The sequence below is a fragment of the Drosophila navojoa genome, chromosome 4 (assembly GCF_054131105.1).
Source record: "Drosophila navojoa isolate 15081-1374.11 chromosome 4, UAZ_NAV_1.0, whole genome shotgun sequence".
NCBI classification, from domain to species: Eukaryota; Metazoa; Arthropoda; class Insecta; order Diptera; family Drosophilidae; genus Drosophila; species Drosophila navojoa.
The window spans coordinates 23,533,931-23,556,109 of NC_142892.1; the positions used below are offsets into that span (position 1 = coordinate 23,533,931).

The 22,179-nt window shown below is 42.4% G+C and overlaps 1 protein-coding gene across 8 annotated transcripts in view; it reads right to left on the reverse strand.

Moving 5' to 3' along the window:
- The window catches only part of LOC108651809 (Glucose transporter 1), an 86,603-nt gene extending 64,424 nt beyond the window's left edge, over positions 1-22,179 (reverse strand). For 6 of the 8 annotated variants that reach the window (XR_016196750.1, XR_016196756.1, XR_016196746.1 and 3 more), the window contains exons 1-2: positions 22,025-22,179; positions 19,589-19,888 (exon numbers count right to left, since the gene is read on the reverse strand). The gene's annotated coding sequence lies outside the window, so the exon portion shown is untranslated. Of the gene's footprint in view, positions 1-19,588; positions 19,889-21,343; positions 21,458-21,552; positions 21,639-22,024 lie in introns of those variants that run through there. The other 2 variants (XR_016196748.1, XR_016196747.1) reach the window with 2 other exon arrangements.

A 22,179-nucleotide genomic window follows, 5' to 3' on the forward strand; every position in this document is an offset into this window, starting at 1 on the left:
TCATAATTTCTGTGTTAATTAGTGGCTTTCAATGAAATGTTCATTTGATTTAATATCCTACACATTCTACAAATTCCCCATAGTCAAAATTCCAATGCAATCAATAGGGACTGGTTCATTGCAGAAATATTTCAATTTATATTTACCCTTACTTCGGTGGAACCTTCAGGAAAAAATGAATGATAAAGAACTACTTTGCTTTTGCTGAGTGGAGCATAAATTTGAAACTTGACTGTGCAGCGGAAGGGCTGTGCTTATTAGCACAAATTGATTTTTCCTGTCAGCTATTCCGCTTATTTATTTTGCATTAGCACTTTTAATTAAACACTTGATAGAGGTGGCAACTGGCGCAGGGACTGCCGAGCACCTGCCCGATTCGCTGCGCTTGGCAATCATTGTAATTAAATCAATGAATGATTCATGTGAGTGCGCAGTGTCTCCTTTCGCCGAGGACTGCGGGAGCTGCTGCTGTTGCTCCTCCTGTTCCTCCTGCTGCTCCTCCTGCTGTTGCATTAATGCAAAATCCGTGTACTTAGTGCAAATGGAAAAACGCAGCAGGCGGCCGACACTTGGATCCAAGTGGATAAGAGTGTGCAGAAAAGTGGCAACTAAATCAGCCAAAGCAGCAACCGTTGCCAACAGCAGCACCGCCACCAGCACCACCAGCAGCAGCAGCAGCACCTCCACTGAGAGCAGTAACACCAACAGCAGCAGAAGTTCGTGCTAATTTTAGTGCCAATTAATTTGATAGCAAACACTTGCAGTCCATTGCCAATTGCAGGCTGCGTTGCAGTTGCAACTGACACCCGACGGCCACCTATTTAGCTCGCCATCCAATTCGGACTTTAATTTTGTAAAAGGCTTTGAGCATTAACTATAGCGGCACCAGCCACGCTGACAGCTGCGCTGCACTTGTTATTGTTATTGTTGTTGATATTGCTGATGTTGCTGTTGCTGCTGATGCCGTTGTCGCTGCTGACTGGGCGCAATGGCGCCTTTTGGCCGGCCAAGCCGGACGCTTGTATGAAAATTAAAATAAATTCGCCATGTTTATTGCATTTACGTTGGGTAATTGCTTATACAATTTAATATGAAATTAAAAGCCACTTTTTTTGCATTTAACATTTAAATAGGCTTTTAATTTAAATGAAGCGGAAATGCTGAAGGCAACAATGCACGCGTGTGTCTGACTCTGTGTATGTGTGTGTGTGAGAGTGTGTGGCTGCTGGTGTGCGCTCAACGGTACAGCCCTTGGCATAATTAGCCCACGGACATAAATTTGCAGCGGGTCCAGTAAATATTAATGTGGCCAAATTAATTAGACATACAGCAAAAGCAAAACAAAATTGAATCAACATATACGATTTATGGGTAAGCCGTTAACTTAAGTGGTCAGGTTTAACAACAATAGGCGCCTGTTTCAAATTTTATATTCATTTCAACAAAAAAATTACAGAAAAAATGCATCATTTCGTGTGTTAGAGAGAGACAAATGTCTAGCAACAGGACTGTTAAAGCTAGGTATGGCACTGTTAGCAATATAGTGATGTAATGTTAGTACGATAGCCGAGCTATCCTCTGCCATGTAAATGTTATTCGATATTATTCTTTTAATATACATACATACATATTGAATTAAAAATACAATATACAACAGCTGTGTTATTGGGAAATGTCTAGGCAAGTATTGTTTCAAAAATAGTCATTTTTCTTGCTAAAATATACCTGTATTATGTCTAATCAGTAATGAAATCCGATTTAATAATCTGAGTATATACATATGTACATATGTATGTATTCCATTCCACCCTGGCGAATGTATGTATTTATTAAATCATGTAATTTCTCACTCCTGCAGTCTGCGTGCTCCTTCAATGTGTATTATCTCCCAACATTTGTTTTAGCTTTTGTTGTCCCCAAATGGGTTTCCTAAGAGCTCAGCTCGCATTCTATAATCAGATGCAGCAATTTCCTTTTGTTGTCCCTCTCTCTGTGCTAGACTAACTTTCATTTCTCCGTAATTTCTTCAACACATTTCTCTAATCCTCACCTTGCATTTCAAAACGATTTACGTGGCCAGGCAGCTGCGTATCTGTCTGTCAAACAGTCAGTCATCCAGTCAGTCAGTCAGTCAGTCAGTCAGTCTCTGACTCCGACTCCAACTTGGGCTCTGTTTCCAAAACGAAATCTGTATTCTCCCAGCTGTCATTTAAGTGGCGTCGCCTGCTCGTTAGCACACCTTCGCGTCCGTCTCCAGCTTCATTACAAAACCCTCGTCTTGGTCACCGCAGTGAGCCAAGCCCAGCCAAGCATCTTCATCCACAGCTTGTCAACGCTGAGACACGTCGTTGTCTACGTCTTTATCTACGTCGCTCTCTGTGTGCGTAAGTGTGTTTGCCTGGATGTGCTGCTGGTGCTCTGTTCTGTGCGCTCCTTGATGTTGTTTCTGGCTCCTCCTGGAGCAGCTGCAGTTGCTGCAGCGTGCATGTCTGTCATTTCTATAACTACTTCTGTTACTTACGAGTTAACTGCGTACCAGCACCGCCTCACGCCCCTCCACAGATACAATATACGCAACTTTTGCTGCCATTTACATTTGCGCACCCTTTGCCTCGACATCCACCCGCCCACCACACTCCACCCTTCGCACACCGCACACAGCCCGCCGCCTACTCGGGCCTTTCTCTGCAACACTTTTGCACAATTACATACATTTTTAAGTGCGTTCGTGCCTGCGACTCTGCCTGGGCTAACTGTTGTATTCATAACTACTTTAGGCCACACCCGCATACATAGACAGACTCATACACACACACACACACTCTGGGATACACTGGAAGGTAGCACATTCCAACATATAGAGTGAGCCTTTATTAAAGTTTTATCGCATTAAAAATTTCTTTGCCACTTGCAAACATTTTTCGTGCAAAAACACCAACAAAAAGCGTGCCAAAAACTCAGCCAGGCGGGGACTAGAGATTGGACCAGAGATTGGTGGGGCGCATGGATTGGGACAGAGACAATGATGTCGTTTCATGTACACCTGTTTCAAGTTGTTTTTATTGCTATTGTTGTTGCCGCTGCTGCTGATGTTGCTGATGCTGCTGCTGTCGCTGCTGTGCATATTTGAATACACTTTTCGTTGGCCGCTTAACTTAAATCCCCACGCCGATGTGCACCCTTCCTTTGCCTGGCCCAATGCAAGTTTAAGTGCGGATTCTACCTTTAGCAACACTATTGTTGCTGCTGTTGTTGTTGTTGTTATTATTTTTGTTGTTCTTGGACAGGTAATGACAGTTATGTCAATAAGTTTTTCAACGCACCTTTAGCAGTCCCGTAAGAACAAAAAAGTGGAAAGTAAATAATATAATGGAAAATGCGAAAGGTGCTCGACGCAAAAATATCCTTCGGATAATTGTTAAAAAGGAAAATACGATAAAAAAAAGGCAGCCCATCGATTAGTTTCAGTAAAAGTTCATTGTTATTCTTAAAAAATGAGTGGTGTTAATATCTTATATTATTATATATATTGAATATTCTTCTAATACCTCAATGTCATCAAAATATAGAGAACACTCATTTCAAAAATTAAATTTCCTTAACGTATGCCTCTCCAATATTTGTGCATACGCTCCTCCTTCATAGCACTATGCACTTTTATCCTTATAGAGTATTAAAAGTTTTTGCACTTAATGCTTAAGAGCTACCCCAGCAAATAAAAACTTTCATGATTTAAACATAAAACTAGCAAAAAATAACTAAAAATATAAAATAAAAAACTCAAGAAGATGAAATATGTAGAATAAAACAATTTAATTTCTATATACGAAGCATATAAATTATATGAAAAGGGGGCTTGGAGCTCTGTAAACTTGCACAGCATGCAGGCAATCCATTTATGTATGTAGCGGCAATAAGGGACACATGAAAGGCGAACTGAAAAGTGGCAATTTTTTTCATCTTTTACCAAAACGGACTTTTTTATTTTCATTTATTTTTATTTTTTTAAATATGCAAATTTTGTAGCCAACATTCATTAAATTCAGTTTGCCAGCTGCTCTCATGATGGATCAACTTTTTCACTTATTTAAGTAGGAAATTTTTGTGCATTTTCAAATATTTGTGCAATACTTCAACTAGCCCATGGGCGGCGCCCCGGCTCTTTTGAGCAGTTCGCCCGCCAGCCAGTTGGTCAATCAGTCAGTCCATGATTCAGTGCATCAGTTTGTCTGCCCCATTCAGGTGGGCTGCTTGATAAGAAGCAAACGAGCTTGTTTGTTGGCCCAAGAATTTGCATTTGCATCTGCTTTGCTGCCTTCTCGGACCTTCGGTCCCTTATCTGGCCAGCATTCCCCTCTGGCACCCGCAGCGCGCACCTCTCGGCAAAATTGCAATTTAAAGTGCACTTGGCTAACAACTTCACAAAACATCCAGCCTATCTTCGTATATAAATTGTTAGAGTATTGCTCACTAAGTTTTATGAATTTGGCCAGCTAAATTTATGGTTATTTTGGCTCAGCGTTTGTTTTTGTTCTCATTGTTGTTGCTGTCCATTTTGTTGTTGTTGCTGCTGCTGCTGTTGCTGTTGCTGTTGCTGTTGGGCTTCTTACACTCGCCCTTTTCATAAAAATTCGTGTACAAAAAGCGCAACATTTATGCAATTAAAGCCAAATTAGCAATGAATGCAACTCGAGTGCTTTTGGCCCGAGTTACAAAAGTTGCCATCAAACTTTTGGCCTTTTGTAACGTTTTTGCTTTAGCTGCCTCAACGCAAGCAACCCGCACAGCAACTGTCCCCCGCTGGCCCACTCCCCAGCCGCTTGTTATGGCCAACTGTGCAGCTCGCTGCCTCTTTTGGGTACATAGTTTGCAGTTAGAACTGCGCAGCTTCCAATTAATTTAATGCCTGCCAGTGTAATGAGCGTTTAAGCTTTTCAATGGCGTCATCGTTGCTTGTCGAAAGCGACAACAGCAGCTGCTATCGTAGTTGTTGTTGTTTTTGTTGCTGCTGCTGCTGCTGCTGCTGCTCTTACTCCTGCTGTTGCCATTGCTCCTGCTGTTGCGAGTGTCATTTTATGACGCTCATAAGCAGGCAATTTCTTTTTCGTGCGATTTCACATTTATGAATTGAAAGCTTTAAAGCCGGACCGAGCATGGAAAAAGCATCAGGCAGTGCTGCACCAGCTATTATTGGATGTGAACAGTCGAGTTGAGTAAAATCTCAAGGCTGAGCAGGATTATGTCGCCTGACCGAGTAGCAAGCTTAAATACATTTATGGGATCATGCGGTTGCGGCTAAAATTCAGTTCAGACTCTTGACAAAGCGTCTTAGCTGAAATTGTGCTTATGCTCCACAGATTTATTCATATGGGATTTACTTATGTTTGCAATTCTTCCAGCCCTGGTGAGCCAAATCTTTTTCCGCTCGAAGCTTTCATTTCGGCTCATATCCTGTATTTATTAATATAGATATTGGTATCAAAGGTTCCCTCTCTATTTATAAAAAATTTATGCAAAAGACAACAAGAGGCGTGATAGGCTCTGCAATGTAGATAGATTCTTATTATATTCTTGTATAGTTCGTGATCGACAGTAGATCAGATCTAGCCAATTGGAAATTTACTTTAGAAAGGTATAATAATTGCTAGTTTTGTACTCGGAATATTGATAAATAATTTAAAGCGAATTAAATTTCTCTTTAAATTATTTTGTAAGGCTGCCACTCATGCACAGATTTAATGGGCTGGCAGGAAAAATTGAGAGGACGAGTCTGAGTCCTTTGCACCCAAAACAGTTATGTATGATAATATAAGATTTTGATGATTTACTATCCCATCTAGTTGTCTCTATTTACTTTCAAGAAATTAAGTTTACCTCGTCACACGTATGTATATGTTTAAGTGAATCTATGTTTATCTTTGATCTCTTATTATACTCTGAAACGTAAATCTAATTTACGAGTAGTGCTAACAGAAAAATCGTTAAATAAAAACATAGAAATTGTATAAAAAGACTAAAACTCTAATCATAATCATCGCCGCCAATTACGTATATTGCCGAATGATTATCCTAGTTAGTTGTTGCTTTATTAGTAGTTTCGGACCAGTTTTCCTACCCATAGGATTATCTTCAGTGTATTCTCGCATATTACTGCCATCATCAGTAATTTATTGATTTTTTACATGAGGGAAGATCTTCTATCTCACGGTTTCAATCTCCTGCTCAGCCAACCCATCAATATCGCACATCTCACGGAATGCCTTTGGCTTTGCAGCTTTACTCTTAGCTAAATAAAACATTTTTCACCTCATTTTACTCAGCGAACAGTTTGTCCCATCACGATAGTTGAAGTGCCCCGCACACAGAGCCGTGCACCTTTGTGCTTAGTCACGGGATATATGTAAGTATTGCTTATCAGATTAAGCCTTCTGTTCGGATTCCCTTCAGCTGTTGCTGTTGCTGTTGCTGTAGCTGATGACGGTGCTGCTGCTCGTGCTGCTAGAGCAAGTGCTGCTTTCAGTGTGGCTATCGTGTGGCTTGCTCTTTGAGCAGAGCTCTTCAAGCACTTAGCCTGCAATATAATCAGCAAAAGCGATTAAAGCACTTGGCCCATTGTTTATTATTACAATATTAGCAGAGCTTTTGTTGTTGGCTCAGAGGCCTCTGTTGGCGCTCTATCAACTTGACTTGATGGCTGTTTGGCTATGCTTGGCTTTACCGCCATTGTTTGCACTGCTGGGTGGCCAAACATCAAAGGCTGCGGCTCCTCCTCGCTGGGTGCGAGGCGCTGCAGTTGAAGGCACGCGCCAGCATTAAACAGCAGGCAGATCATTCATCAATAATTACATGCTGAAAGGCTAAAGGCGATGCCACAAAAATGTTCAGGCCCCTCTTCCCCTCCGCGCGACCAACTAATTTATTCCAAAATGCTTGCCAGACTAATGACACTTCGCTGCGCAAGACGACAGAGGCGAGCGGGAGGGCGCTAGGGCGGGCGGTCGACTCGTTGCACTGGGGAGGCGCCGGGTGGAGCTGGGCCTGGTAGCGGATTCGTGGGCATGGCACGCAAAAGTTTTTGGCATACCGTTAGTTTGTTGGTTCGCTGCTCAATGGCGGGTTGGTGGCTTCGTTGGTTGCCTGTCAGAGCAAGCAATGTAAAACTTGCGCTAAAAATGATAAATACGCTTAGACCTAATTAACTTGCGACTTTAATTAATTTTTAATGAAAAAGTTAATGAGCCGAAAACTAACTGGGCCAATCGGTTCTGCATGTGCTCCACCAGTCGATGCTCCTCAAGCCCAAGAGCTAATTAGGCCCGTTTTATATTTATTTCAGTGCAGAAACTATCTGGCATAAATCAAGCAGAAGTTTCAAGGCATTAAAAAACTCTGTTTTATTAGCCATGTATATGTATGTTTTATTGCCGTTTCATTAATGGGCGTTCCTTTATAGCCATATATGCTCATCTCTATTAGAGTTGGGCTGATATACATATTTATGTTCGTGGCTCCGTTTACATGTAGTTTCAATCAGCATCAACTGATTGACCCATTATTCTGATGATATATATGGGGGAATTTAAATGGTTTAAAGCGCAAGTCGACAGTCTTACGGCGCCTTCAGCGGGAAGGAGCGGCGATGGGCGGAGAGCTGCGCTAAACAATCTCCGCTTTATGACACATGTGTACGTCGTCTTGTCTGACATTCAATCAGCGCCATCTTACACCCACTGCGACTGCGACTGCGACTGCGACTGCGACTGTGACTGCGGATGTCCGCACGCCCATGCCGTTGCCTTTGGCCCATCTGGCGCGCTGCCCCGCCCACACAATGACAGCAGCTTTAATTGGATTTTCGCTGCTGCGGCCGCAACAGAAATATAAAGAGAGAAGAAGAAGCGAAAAAAAAATGAGAATTGCAATTTTCGACAGGCGGCTGTCGCTTGGTTTCATTTCACGTTACTTTACCCGTCTTTGGCCGAGCTTTAGCTGCCTTTTTTGTCCATTTTTCTTTTTCTTTTTATTATTTTTTTCTGGGTTTTCCTTGCAATTGGCGCTCAGCTTTTGGCGCTGTTATTTCTCCGTAACAAAGTTTACATTTCACACATTCATCACTTTTGGCAGCTGCAACTAATAGTGTGCAATGTCGGGCAAATGGTCGGCCCCGTTTAGCCGGCACTCCGCCGGCCCGCCCGCCCTCAGCGCGGCTCGGCTCGGCAGCCAGTTTGGCCGTCGGTGCAGCGGCAACATTGACTGTATCTGCCCCTTTTGGTTTGCAATTCTCTCCTCTGCTTTTCCCATCGTTTTTTGTCATGGGCTCACATTTTTATTGCACTTCTTAGCTGGGAATAGTTTGTGCCAAGTTGCACGAGTTGGCTTGCCAAGAACGGATTACGGATTGTCTGCGCGCTGAGTCTTATAAATCAATGCTTAAAGCTTAAAGCGGCTACTTTGGAGCATTGATGACCCTCCTTGGCGGGGCGTGGCATAATTTTTTCTTCCTTCCGTCCTTTCACATTGTTTGTAATGCCTGCCATGCCGCAAATGCCACGAAGAGGCAACTCATAGCTTCATTCCGGCAACGGCAACGGCTACGGCAACGGCGCAACGTAACCCATTCAGAAGCCCTGACACTGTCTCCCCCGCCCCAAAGCCGTCCCCCGCCGCCCGGCACTTGGCACAATGATGAAGCTGTTGGCTGTTGCCTGTTGGCTGTTGGCTTAACACTTTGTGTCTGTGACTCTTGCACGTTGACGTCATAAAGCATCAGAATGCGAGTCGATACGTGCCTTCAATCCAGCCAAAGTCATTGATCATTGCGCTGCCTGATACTGATTTATGGAATTCACATCAATTTTGAATTTACGCTCACAGCGATTCGCAGCTCAACTGGGAGTTGATAGTCTGTCTCCTGCCCTGTGACAGCATCTTGAGACGCTTCATAATTCATCTTAATTTTAATTTGCAAGTGATGGAGTAGCTGCCAGCGAGGCAGTCGGCCAGTCAGCCAGTCACTCAGTCAGCCATTCAGCTATTCTGCTGTTCTGCTAGTTTCGCAGTCGAGCATTCAGCCGGCTCTAAGCTGGAGCTTCATTATCTTAATCTACTCCTTTTTAAGCGCAAACTTTGCTGCAGGACCGCACACAAATTTGCGCCCAATTGCACTTTGCTGCAGTTTAATCTGTGAAATTGCCGGCCAAGCCAGCAATTTTCACAAATTGCTTACATTACGTAAATGAAGAGACACAGGCCAGCAGCCGGCCCCCATCCCCAGCTGCACCCCCATATCCATCTTCATTGCTATCTCCATTGTCATCGTTCCGCTTATAATGCGGACACTGCTGCTGCTGCTGTCCTTGTTCGCTGTCGCTTGTCTCCTTTGCTGCTGATGCTGTCGTATCTCACGCGTCATCAAGGCGCTGCCACATTGCGTATACGCAACGTTTGACGCTTTTCAAGCGATTGTGTCTAATTGAGCATAGATTCCGCGCACGCACACTGTTTTTCAATATATAATTAATGTGGGCATTCCCTCGTTGTGTGCGCGCAGCTAGAGGCATTACAAAATTTTAATTAAAAAGCAAATATTAAATCAATGCCGCATCCAAATTAGTTTCTCCCAAGTAGTTGTTAGTTGTTGTCGCACCCAGCAGACGCATAATTCATTTGCCACAGAAGGCCAACGACAAAGTCGCTTAATTACCAGCGCTGCCGGCTGCGCTGCCAGCGTCGCATTAACCCATTAATTAAGGTGACGTCAAAGCCAACGCCAAAAGCGATAAAACCATAAAACGATAAAGCAACCAAAGCCAACAGCCCCACTAAATGTGGGCTAAGCCAGAAGCAGAAGCAGAACCAGAAGCAGACCCAGAGCCAGCCCACCGAGAGAAGGCCACACAAAAATTTCAAATGCCACAACTCGCATATTTATGGCCGCAGCGGTGCACTGCACAACTGCAAGGAATGCTGCGAATTAGTTAACCAATCAACTGACAATGAACCCCTTCAGTTCCATGCCATATGGTATAGGGTTACACTCCTGCCCCTCTCTCTCTCTCTCTCTCTCTCACTCTCTCTCTCTCTCTCTCACTCTCTCTCTCTCTCTCTCTCTCTCTCTCTCTCTCTCTCTCTCTCTCTCTCTCTCTCTCTCTCTCTCTCTCTCTCTATTGTTCTTTCTCTGACAATGTTACTAATCCGCACTTTTAGTTTATTCACGTCAACAAATTTGCTCTTATGAAGCCACAATTAAATATTTGAAAAATTATCTCAACCCTTGCTAAATGACGACAAAGCCAAATGCTTAACAAGCTTTAGGTTAAGCCATCAAATAAATAGATTCAATAAACAGAAAATAGAAGAAAAGTCGCCTCTCAATAAATCCATATTTGATTTTAGTCTGTTTGACTGAATTTTCAATAAAATAACTAAGCTTATACAATATCTGTGCAATGTGGAATGTACAGAGAAATTGATTAATAGTAATAATAATAATAGAATAATAATAAAACGGAAAGATTAAACTAAGCTCGATGCGTGTCTGTTTTTACTTACAGCTTAAAAATATTAATATGAAATTGTTGGATAAGCTGCAACATTACGCAATTAATTTGTTTGATTTGCGCTATTATTTTCTTGTTCGCAGGAAATTGATGGAAATTATTTTTAATAGTGACGAATGGACGAGCATTAGATTGATAAACTGCTGGCATTGATATACATGCTACGAGTTTATAAAATATACTTATCGATTTGTGACTAATCGTCGAGCTGTTCTCTTTTATGCACTCCGAATAACCCAGACGTCGTTCTGTTAAGGACATTCATTTGTCTAACGGCCAAGTTGCAGAAGCCACAGCGGGCCAAAGTTCCTGACCACTGGATGGCCCCCGCTCAATGCCAAATGATATGAAATTAGTTTTAGCCTTGCGCTTAAAAATTAAATGAGCTCAAAATCAATGCAGTGCCGTTTTAGCCATTTGTTAGCCATGGTTGTTGTTGTTGTTGTTGCTGTTGCCTGTTGGCTGTTGGCCGTGGCTGTGGCTGTTGTTGTTCGACCGGTTCTCGATGGCATTTGGCGTATGTCAGCCCCAACTGGCAGTTCAATAATGAATAATAACGGGGCCGAGCTAAAAACTTTGCTCCTCCCGCCAGCAGCGAAAACCCGCTTGCTGTCTCTGGCGCTACGCTTTCCGCGCTGCACGCTGTGCTGTCACAACAGCAGCAACAGCAATAAAAACAACAACAACAACAACAGCAACAGCAGCAACAACAACAATAAAGCAGCAAAAACTTTGGCAATATATTTGCAACGCATTACGTGGCATGTCAAGCGTTTTATCGCGCGTATTTTTCAATTTTTGTGCAATGGGCGCCGCTGCAGTGAATGGAAAGGGGGGCATACGTGGGGGAGCGGAAGCGTGGGGGTCTCTTCCACTGGCAATGACACGGCCACACCATACTATACCGTGGCAATATGCTTGGCAGCAAAAATTAAAGAAACAACCAGCGCTCTGTGCGGTCCCTTCTTCTCCTAATGCTCGATCTTGGCTGCCCGCAAAGATAACATCAGGCGGGGAGTGGCGGGAGTGCAGAGCCTGGTCAGGTCCACAAGCTAGTCAAGAGTGTGTGCACGTATGTGTGTGTGCGTGTGTGTGTGTGTGTGTGTATGTGTGTGTATGTGTGTGTGTGTGACCAGCGGTGCAACCTCTTCAAATAGTTACTAAAAAAGAAAGCTGGCAGAATACAAGCAGGCAGAGTGGGCAGTGAGTGGAGTGGGCGGGGTGCAGGAGAGCCGGGAGAAAGAATAGAAAGCAAGTGAACGCGCATTGAAACACATTTCCGATGGGGAAAGGGGCGCTCATATCCGCTTTTTGAGCGTTGAGCACAAACAGGAAACACATTATAGCAGCTGGTAGACAGACTTATGTGTAGCACTGTTGAAAAATTGTTACACACGCTGATGCTGTCACTGCCAGGCGTACTCCAGCGTCTCCTTCTACGTTTGCTGTTTGCTGATGCTTTGCTGCGTGTTTGCTTTTGTTGCTGCACTGTTTTTTACATTCGGTAAATAAACTGCAATGTGAGTTATGTCAAGCACACACACACCCTCACACACACACACGCTCTTAGCTACACAGTTGCATAATGGCCGCCATGGCTCATCTATCAAATTACGCGAGATGCACAAAAAAGTGCAGCATACTTTGCCGGGCTGTAATGACGACGGGAGAAAAAGTGTTGGCTGCTTAACTGAGAAGCGGGAAAAAGTGTTGCTTACTTATGCGCATTTGTCAATTCGAGATGTTGTCGAAAAAACAAGTCCAAAGAGACACAACAAAAAAATACAAAAATAACGACAACAACAACAACAAATTATGGCTCGCTCGTTTAGCAGGCCAAGCAAATGGAGCGAATGTGTGTATAGCGGTTGCTTGACAACTTAAGAACCATTAATATTAGTAGCTCAAATTGAAAGCCATGCCGCTTAGCGTCACACGGAATTAGAGAGGCTAAAAGTAAATCTGCTTCAGTAAGCGAATTATTAAAGCGAAATGAAATGAAATAAATGTGTAATGCTTCGAATGGATCAAGACTTCAAGGTGCCAGCTATTGCAGACAGCATCCTAGAGCTGACTAAAAAGTACTTTGTGAAAATAAATTATCACTTTAATAGCAATCATCCTAAACCTTTGCTAGTCACCGTTCTACTGGACCGCAGCTCGACCTTAAACATTTCAAATATCTAGTTCTATTATAGTTTCACCCTATAGCTTAGAATACCTTAGAAAGCTAATCTACTCTTATTGCCTAATACACATTTTGTATACACTTATGTTCTTCATATTTCATGATAAAACATATATTATGCCAAGCGGAGGCCAACAAACCTTTTCCGAAAGTACTGTTTCTATACTTCAATATTCAAAATGACAATTTATCTTTGTTTTTTCTTGTAATTGAAATGCAAATGAATATCCTAGATATTTTCATGCGGAAGGAGATCTTTATGAAAAATCAAACAAACCGTATGTATCCACATCCATTCTAATGATTTCCCTTACCTGATCTTAGTCGCATGCGCACACACATACTGCGCAGTTGCTGCATATATTTAGAAAAAATTTCAACTTTCTAGCTTAAATGGGTTCTGATATCGATGAGCTCACACAGACGCACCGACGCACAGATAGATTGACGGATACTGATACAGCACGTCGCGTTGATCAGAAGTATATGTATATACTTTGACATATCTGGATTTACCCCGGGGATTACCCCGCTTTCCCATTTTAAATGGGATCAGTGTATAATGAGTAAAGTAAATTATGTAGAGTCAATGAGGAAATTTAAATGGCATCTATAGTACTATTCAGCCTTGCGCAAATACTAAGGAGACTTGTGTCCCATATAAACTATCCGCAAAATTAAATTTAGCAGCAATTGCACACGCCATTGCCGAGCTTCGTGGACTCATTTCGGAGGGCAGCGCAGCTCTAGAGTTTCTAGTGCACTTTGGGCCCGCATCTCCCATGCTCGGGCGGCACACGAACTTCAGTATTCATTCAGTTGGCCAGCGCTGGGGGCGGCTAAATTTCGCACAAAGACCATGGAAAAGAACAGGCCAGCAAATTGCTCATTTATTTGCAACTGTCAATATCAATAACAAATTGGTTGTTGTTATGCCTCACACAAACAGAAACAGAAACACAAACACAAATACAAACGCAAACGCAAAGGAAAACCCAAACACAAACACACAGACACGCAAGTGTGCCACACTATTAACATTTGTGTTTTCTCTTTCTCTTCTTCTTTCTCTCTGGGAGGGATTGTGATTGGTTCGTCTCCTGGTAACTTTAGCCGGCCGGGCAAAACTGACAGGCAGTAATAAAATAAATGAGTCGCCATTCTTTTAAATTGAGTTTAATAAACGTCACACTTCATCGACAAAAGCACTAAGGCCTAACAAGCTGGGCCCCAAAAACCTGAAACCGTAACTGAAACTGTGCCACGCTTGGTTGACTGGCTGCCGGACTCTGGTCACTGGCACTGGCTATGGACCTCTCTATACAAATGAACTATGAAATGGCCTGGACAACATGCATATTTTGGCCAGCACACACACACACACACACTCTAGGGCTTGAGCACACTTATTTATTATTCCCAAAGCGTTTGACCAATGACTTACCCCAAAAAGTGGATAGTGGACCGCATTCAAATGATGTCTTATTTGGCTGCCTGCACTGTGGAATGAATAGCCATAGTTATAGCAGGCCCCAGAATGAGCATTGTACACTTTGCATATTCTGGATATAGATAGATATATCGTATGGCCCGCCTGGCCTCCCCTTTAAATTTATATGGCCACAAAGTTGTGCAACAGCATCGCGAAACATCGCTTCACATGAGATTGTAATTACGATAAGCGGACAAGCGCCAAAGCCTTTAAAAATAAACATGAATCTATGGGCTGGGCCAGTTCGAAAGGCACGAGGACTGAGCGGGGCGAGGGGTGCCAGCACGAACGACGCCTTGTTGGCCATAAACCGCCAAATGAGCCAAATAAATGTTATTTATATAGAAAAAAGCACATATAGAGCAGACGGCAAAAATTGCAAGTGCGCGAGCTCTTTGCTCTTTTTTGCGACTCGTTGCGAGTTGTGTGCAAGCCAATTGCGATTTATTCATATAAAATTCATGCGATGTGAAATCATATAGGTAACTAAATATGGCACACAGATAACAGACACACACACACACAGACAGATACAGGGACAGACAGAGTGGCAGACAGACGAACGACAGACGGACGCACACACACACAGGCATGTTGAGCCATTCAGCAATTGGATTTTGTGCCAGGGCGTTATGTAAACATTCGATATCGAAATCGCATCACAGTGCCAACCAAAGCAGCAGCAAGACCCACAAATGGCCAACGTGTCGGAGACGCAGACAGGCGCCATTATTGCGTACGAGCAGCTCAGATATCTGTTAACTGACAGAGAATATCGGAACAAGGTTAGTTAGGCGAAATTGAGTTAGTATATAGCAGCAGCCTTAGCTCTTTCTTAAGTTTGAAGTGCTACTTGAAATTTAATATTGGAATCGTTAAAGCTATACCGAGATAAGCTCGGTTGTTGATTATATTTTACTTTAATATAAAAAATTTAAATACGAAGCTAACAAAAAATATCTATATAATTTAATTTTCTGCAAAAAAAGGTATATTTAAGGTCGTACAAACTACATCTAAAATTTCTATATGTGCTTGCTATTATCATCAAAGGACTTGCTGAATAAATGGATACACACATACTTAAGCTCTGAAAACTTGTATGCAGAAAAATATTTTTTAAAAACTCTTCTCAAATTAAAACCGTTATATAAGAAATGACCAAAGAAAATTAATTTAGTCACAAAATAATTAAATAAGAGTAAAATTAAATATAATGCAATAAAATAAGTCAAATTTCATAAAAAGTATTTTTAAATTTCGAATCAAAGTGATTATGCCGTTTGAGGTAATAAAAATAAATTAAGTTGCCGACGACTTCAATTCACATTTTGAGCGCCAAAATCGATCATTCAAAAATCATTTGATTTGATTTGCAATTTATTTTGATGTCAACTCATGTGTTCAGCTATTGGAATTATTCACGAAATTGTGCTCTGGTTGGCCTGTTTATCTTTAATCTGGGTGACGAAAAGCCACATAAGTAAATCGAAAGAAAAAATTCAGTACATTGAAAAAATTGACGCTACGGCACTTTTAATTAAAATCCAAATGCTCTCCAGGAGTGCCACAAACAATATTTATTTTATTTGAAAATGAGATGAAATCTGCGACAAGTGCATTAAGTAATTGTTGGCTAAATGCGAAAATGTCGAAGAAAAACGTTCTTTAACGTTCCCTTTAAAATAAATTAAAATGAAAGAGCATAAAAAAAGATAAAAAAAGGTATATCTCATAGGAAAATGAAATCAATCGTTGTTCATAGTAAAGCTGCGAGTGAAATACCCCCCGGCAAGACAATACCAAATATGCTGCTCGATATGTGCTCTGCGTACCGAGTTCTGTGTACATCTGTGTGTGTGTGAGTGTGTGTGTATTGTTTGTGACCGTGTGTGTGTGTGTGAGTATGTGGCATATGTAAGCAAATACAAACACACAGCCATACCTATGGCAAAATAAACGCGCACATAAATAAAAAAGACATTGTCAGAAAAACGCGATGTGCTCGAATGTTTATTTATGGGCCTCGTTCTCGTTCTCGTTCTGGATCTGCGGGGCCTGAAGTAATAGCCAAACACAAAAAAGAACGAAGCGACAAACGAAGCATATATACGTATCAATATATACATACAATTCTTTATATACATATAAGCGGAAAACACACAAAAATAAACAGCAAAAGGGGCTTATAGAGCACGCGCATTTTTAGTTGTTTGATTGCTAATTAAAATGGCAAATCAAAGCGGTTGCTCCAAGCGCCAATGTTGACAGTGTATAATAGAGACAATGCGCCTACACTCGCCTCTCTCTTACACACACACACACACATACGCATACATACAGCGCCATTAATAGAGCGTGAATTTTAGCGCAAGCACACCGAGAGGCGCAACGCTGTGGGCAGTGGGCGTGGCAGAGGCAATGTGGTGTTCGCATTTGTAGCCCGCAATGTTTTGCCAATCAAACCCCAAAGTCATTTCATTATTGGCTTTGCGTAATCGACGTCAAAGCGTCCCGGGCAAAAGTCAACAAAGCGTCGCGGCGAAGACCCAGAGATGGGGGCACCAGCGAAAGGGCGTGGGGTAATGGCTGAGGTTGGGGCTGCCCTGCAGTCGACGACGACGTCGAAACGTGCATGCAGTCAAGCGGATTGAGGCAAATATTTTCACATTGACACGGAAGGATCAGCAGAAGCAGCAGCAGCAGCAGCAGCAGGCGAGAGGACGCCGAGTCGAGCTGACTCGAATTGAGTCGAGATTGAAAGCCGACGCGACTTGACAATAAAGTCAAAAGTGTAAGTGGCACAGTTCGTTAGGCGGCGCTGAGCATGCAAAACATACAAAAATATACATATATACATATGTATATATACTTATATATATATATATATCTATTTAAACACACATACAAATATTGATAAACAAACACATGCATATCTTAGAATGGAGCCATAGATACGTTTGTTATGCAAGCTGGGGCGTGGTTCCCCAAAAAAAGCAAAAAGGATTGCGAGCTGAACATTAATAAAGGCCACAGTAAGTCGCATCAGTCAGTCAGTTAGTCAGTCGGTCGGTCGGTCGGCCAGCGCAGAATATTCAATACTGGGCTTCTGGCAGATTTTGGAGTATGACAAATATTTTATGCGCACATCATAAAAGAGCCTGAAGACTGCAGCAGGCAGGCAGACACACGTACTCAGCAAAAGATACACAACAAATACGCACGCACACACACTGGCACTCAGGCGCGCGCTCAGAGACAACAGATAGCAGATACAATCGCCAGCCGTGAGATACGAAAGAAAATTTGTGTGGCAGGACAACGCATAAAAAGCAACGCCAAGGCACTAAATAACAACAAGGAGTCAAAGCTTTGAAGTTGCAGCATGGCGACGGAGAGGCTGCTCCCAAAACGGAGCACACAAAACAGCCAAGCAGTGAGAGAGAGAGAGAGAGAGAGAGCGAACGGCACAAAAAGAAAGCGAGGAATGCTAAACAACAAAAGGTCCACCGAGAAAGGAATGGCAAGGTGCAAATAATGCTGAAAGCGCCCCAAAATGTGCGCTACACATTTTTGGCAGCTGCCTAAGTACGTGATAGTGTGTGTGTTTGTGTGTATTTGTGTGTATCTGCAGCTGTCGATGTACATTTGTGCTTGTGTGCTGTAGATGCGTGTGTGTCTTGCCTGTTGACGTGAAAATTTGCACGTCTTTTGTTGTGCATGCGTGTAAATGTTTTGTGGATTTGATTTCGTTTCGCAAAATTGAAAAACTAAGCATTGAAAACACCAACAGCAAACAAGCCAAATGTTTTATTTGTCTACCACACACACACACACACAGAGAGAGAGAGAGAGAGAGAGAGAGAGATATATATATATAATGTACTGCTTTTTCTGTGCCAAATTCGTTTTGACGGCAAACAGAGAAAACAAGAAAAGGGTTTTCTTTATTCTACTTTGCGGCCTCTTTAGTCGTTGTTTTTATAATACAAATAACGAGAATCCCTCAATATCTCCTCCTGGCCGTATGCGTGTGTCTGTCTGTGTGTATGTGAATTTGAGGTCGGTTGATTGCTAAAGTAAACGCACTCGAGGCAAGCCGCGACGAGCCAATGCCTTGAACTTTAGTTGCTTAACATTTTTGGCTTCATATTTTTCTTGCTATATCGTTCTTTTTATTTTGTACTTTTTTTCTGGTCTTGCTTTTTCTGTTTGCTTTTTTATTTTTCGGCATTCGGCACTTTCAATGCTGAGCTGGGTTAATTCTTTTGGGTTGGGCACTGATTTTTTGCTTATTTTTATTAATAGACTTTTCGCAAAATGCCAAACCATATTTTACTCTACAGCCGTCCGACAGCGACTATGCTCCTAAAATTATGTTACACTTCTCAATCAAAAGGGTTCGAGCCCATCTATGCGAGTGTATGTATGCGTGTACGTGTGCGTGTGCGTGTGCGTGTACGTGTGCGTGTGTCGGCGCGTCCAGCGGCTGTTTAGAAAGGATAAGTTGCTATGAAATTTCGTGTATGTTTAATCCGTAAATGGATATGTTGTTATGACGCCCACGCCACAAAATAAAAAATAAATCGAAAAAATTGAGTTTCGTTTATCTTTCTTGTTTTGAATGGCAAAACATTGCTATGAGCCTGCAAAGTGTAAGTATTATATTGCCGCTTTTATAATTGCGCCTTTAATTCAAAGTTTAGGTGCGCCCTGTACAAATTTGCACATGGGGCAGAGAGTGAGCCAAGTACGTTGATTACTCTTATAATTAAAATATTGCTACTCATAGAGGAAAGGGGTTGGCGTGACTGCACCAGGGAAATTTGCTCCATGAAGAGATCTCTTCGCCAAGTCACGTCAGTGGTATATGTATACATTTATTGTTTTATATATAATTACCTTCGTCTTTAATTATAATTATTTTAATAATCCTAGGCTTATAATATTTATTATTATTATATAATTATTATTAATATTTTGTAGTTTTTATTATAGGTATGTCTTAATTATAATAATATAGGGTACTCCAAAAACCCCTTTGTGATTATTATTATTATTATTATTACCATAATAATAATAAAAATAATAATAATAATTATAATGAAAATAATAATAACTATTATTATTCGATTATTTAGCTACAGTATTAGCTACAGCCTTGGGCAAAAGCAAAAATCCTAGCATCTGGGATAATCTTATAATTGATGGGAAGACCATATGCAAAAAAAAGGCACGAAATTCTGAAAACAGTAATTTAAATCAAGGCAACCGCCAAGACAACAAGAAAATCTTAGCTATCCTAAAACGACGTTACCTATGGGTAATAAATGTGAAATTTTCGCTTACCTTTTAACAATCACGCTTGATATTCATCGACGGCTCCTCAAGATTGAATTTTGTGGGTCAACAAGTTATTCGATTTGTTAGTCTGTAGTTCTTTTTATTTTAATTTTAACTTTCCAAAAGGTACACTTGCATGCTGCTGCATACTACTTGGCAGAGTTACAAGAGTTATGGTAGGTTCTTCACTGTTTCTGCTTGGTAATGCTATGATAATATTGCGATATTCGTTGTCTGAGTCGAGCACGCGAGCACTTTGCACGTTAAACAATGGAATTTAGCACACGGCTGCCAATTATTGAAAACCTGTTAAGACATTAAAGCGAAACGCAAACAATTTGTAGCACATTAGGCGGGCAGAAGGGCGCTGCTGGCAGTCGTCCTCTTCCGGCTGCAGAACACTGCAAAACTGCTAAAGTGCATGGCAGAAATGCCAATGCGAATGCCAAGAACAGAAACAAAGCCGAGCGACCAAATCAAAATGTGTGAAATACTTTCATAAAATACAGGGATATATGCAAACACACTCACACGCGCAGAGCAGAGACACAGGTTCATGTGAATGTGAGAGTATAACCGCACATGTGGCATGCCCGCCTGTGTCTGTGTGCATGTGTCTGCGTGTCTGCGTGTGTGTGTGTGTGTTTGCACTTGAAAAGCATTTAACGTTGCGAGAAGACAAAACGATTCGAGATAAATGCCAAAGGTTATGGTGTTAATGTCGCCTTTATTCAAAGCGGATATCGGACCACAGCGCCGAGAACAAAGGCGAGCAATGTAATAAAAAATAAATTAAATGGAAAATGCGAAAGGGAAAGACAACACGAGGCGAGGCGAGGCGAGGCGACAAACACCAAAGACGGACAGAATAAGGGACTGAAGCGCGAATGTGTCACGGATTTCATTGCTCATTGAATACGCATTCATTTCATGGGTCCAGGACAGTGAAAGGCACAGAGCTGTGCGACGGATCTGGCAGGCATTCGGGGCAGCCGCATCGAGTCAGTCAGTCTGCGTACGTAAGCAGCAGAAGGACACACACTCACGCACGGACACACACACACACACACACATATACGGAGCACCAACACTGAGGCAAGAAAAGGCGCTGCGAAATCAGTGGGTAAAATAAGCCACAGAGCCACAGAGAAAATCAAAACTACGCGCACACCAAAAAGGCGCTGCCTTCAACGGTTTGTGTGTCAGTGTGTCCTGTCATTTGCATGTGTATGGCAATGTATGTGTGTGTGTGTTCTTTGTGTGCGCCTGTGTTTGCTGTATGGCTTTTCTTTTTTCGTTTTTGTTGTAATTGCCTTTGGCAATTGCAATTTTCGCATTTTATTGAATTTTACACACACACACATACACGCAGCACAAAAAGCTTGTCTAACAGATGCGCACACACTAACACCAGAGCACACAAGCACACACACACACATGTGCTCCGACACAATAACAACATTTTTTTGTCATAATATTTTCATGTGTTCGGCTCTCGATTTACACGCGCTCCACATCTAAGTTTACTGTTGCCCTTTTGGCTTATTTCCGCTTTTGGTAAACAGTCTCGGAATTCGTTGGCGTGATGTTCTTATTGTTGTTAAGTATTTTGTGAATTTGTTTTTGATTTGCAACAAATTTTCGTACACAGACCCACAAACGCGCACAAATACAATGCCACAAACACGCGCACACACACCGACATGCACGTACACACACACACGCACATACACACTCGCACACTCATAGAGATACACATACGTGGAGAGTGTGCTGGGAGACGCGTCCAAGCTGTGTTCTATGCTGGCTGAGTAGCTAGCCTCTGCCTTGCGGAACCGCCCTAAAACAGTCGGGAGAAAAACTGAAAATGAAAATTTGTGAAAAATTTATCCAAAGCACGCAAACGCATGCCAGGCGAAAGTCAAAAGCAAAGCGCAAAGGCAGAAGCTTTGGAAATCTCAGAAAAGTACCGTTATTAAATTTCTTTATAGCCAACAACAAGTGAGAGTCGCACGCACACAGACACACATGCACACACACGCACACTGGCAGCCAGAGAGCGACTGAGAGCAGAAAAGGACACGCAATCAATAAGTACGCAGACTTTCAAAGCTTTCGCCGACCGCCAGAGAGTGAGACCCGAGAGAGAGAGAGAGAGACAGAGTGGGGATGAGAGAGTGCAGCCAGAGAGAGCAAAAGCGCGCACAGCAGCCCCCCGCCAAGCGTCATCGACGGTGTCGTCCAGCACTCTCCCCCCTCGCCGTTCTCTCCACTTAACGTTCGCCTCCCCCACTCTCAGTCGTCGCCACAGGCAGCACATGCTGCCAGCACGTCATGTTCTTGGATTTGGTTGGACTTTTAGGCAATTATCGAGTTGCCAGCAGCGAATCGGAATGTAAACAAGGCTGCGCCGTTGCTGTGCGAAGCTTCACATGCTATTACCGTTTCAACGCGACTTGGCCAGCGGGCAACTTTTTAGACTGTTCTCAACTTTGCACTCGGTTTGAATTTTATTCAGCTGCCTTGCGCTCAACACGTCTGACTTTCAGCGTCGCCACAACACGAATGTCAGGTGTGCGTGGATTCCGGCTCCATTT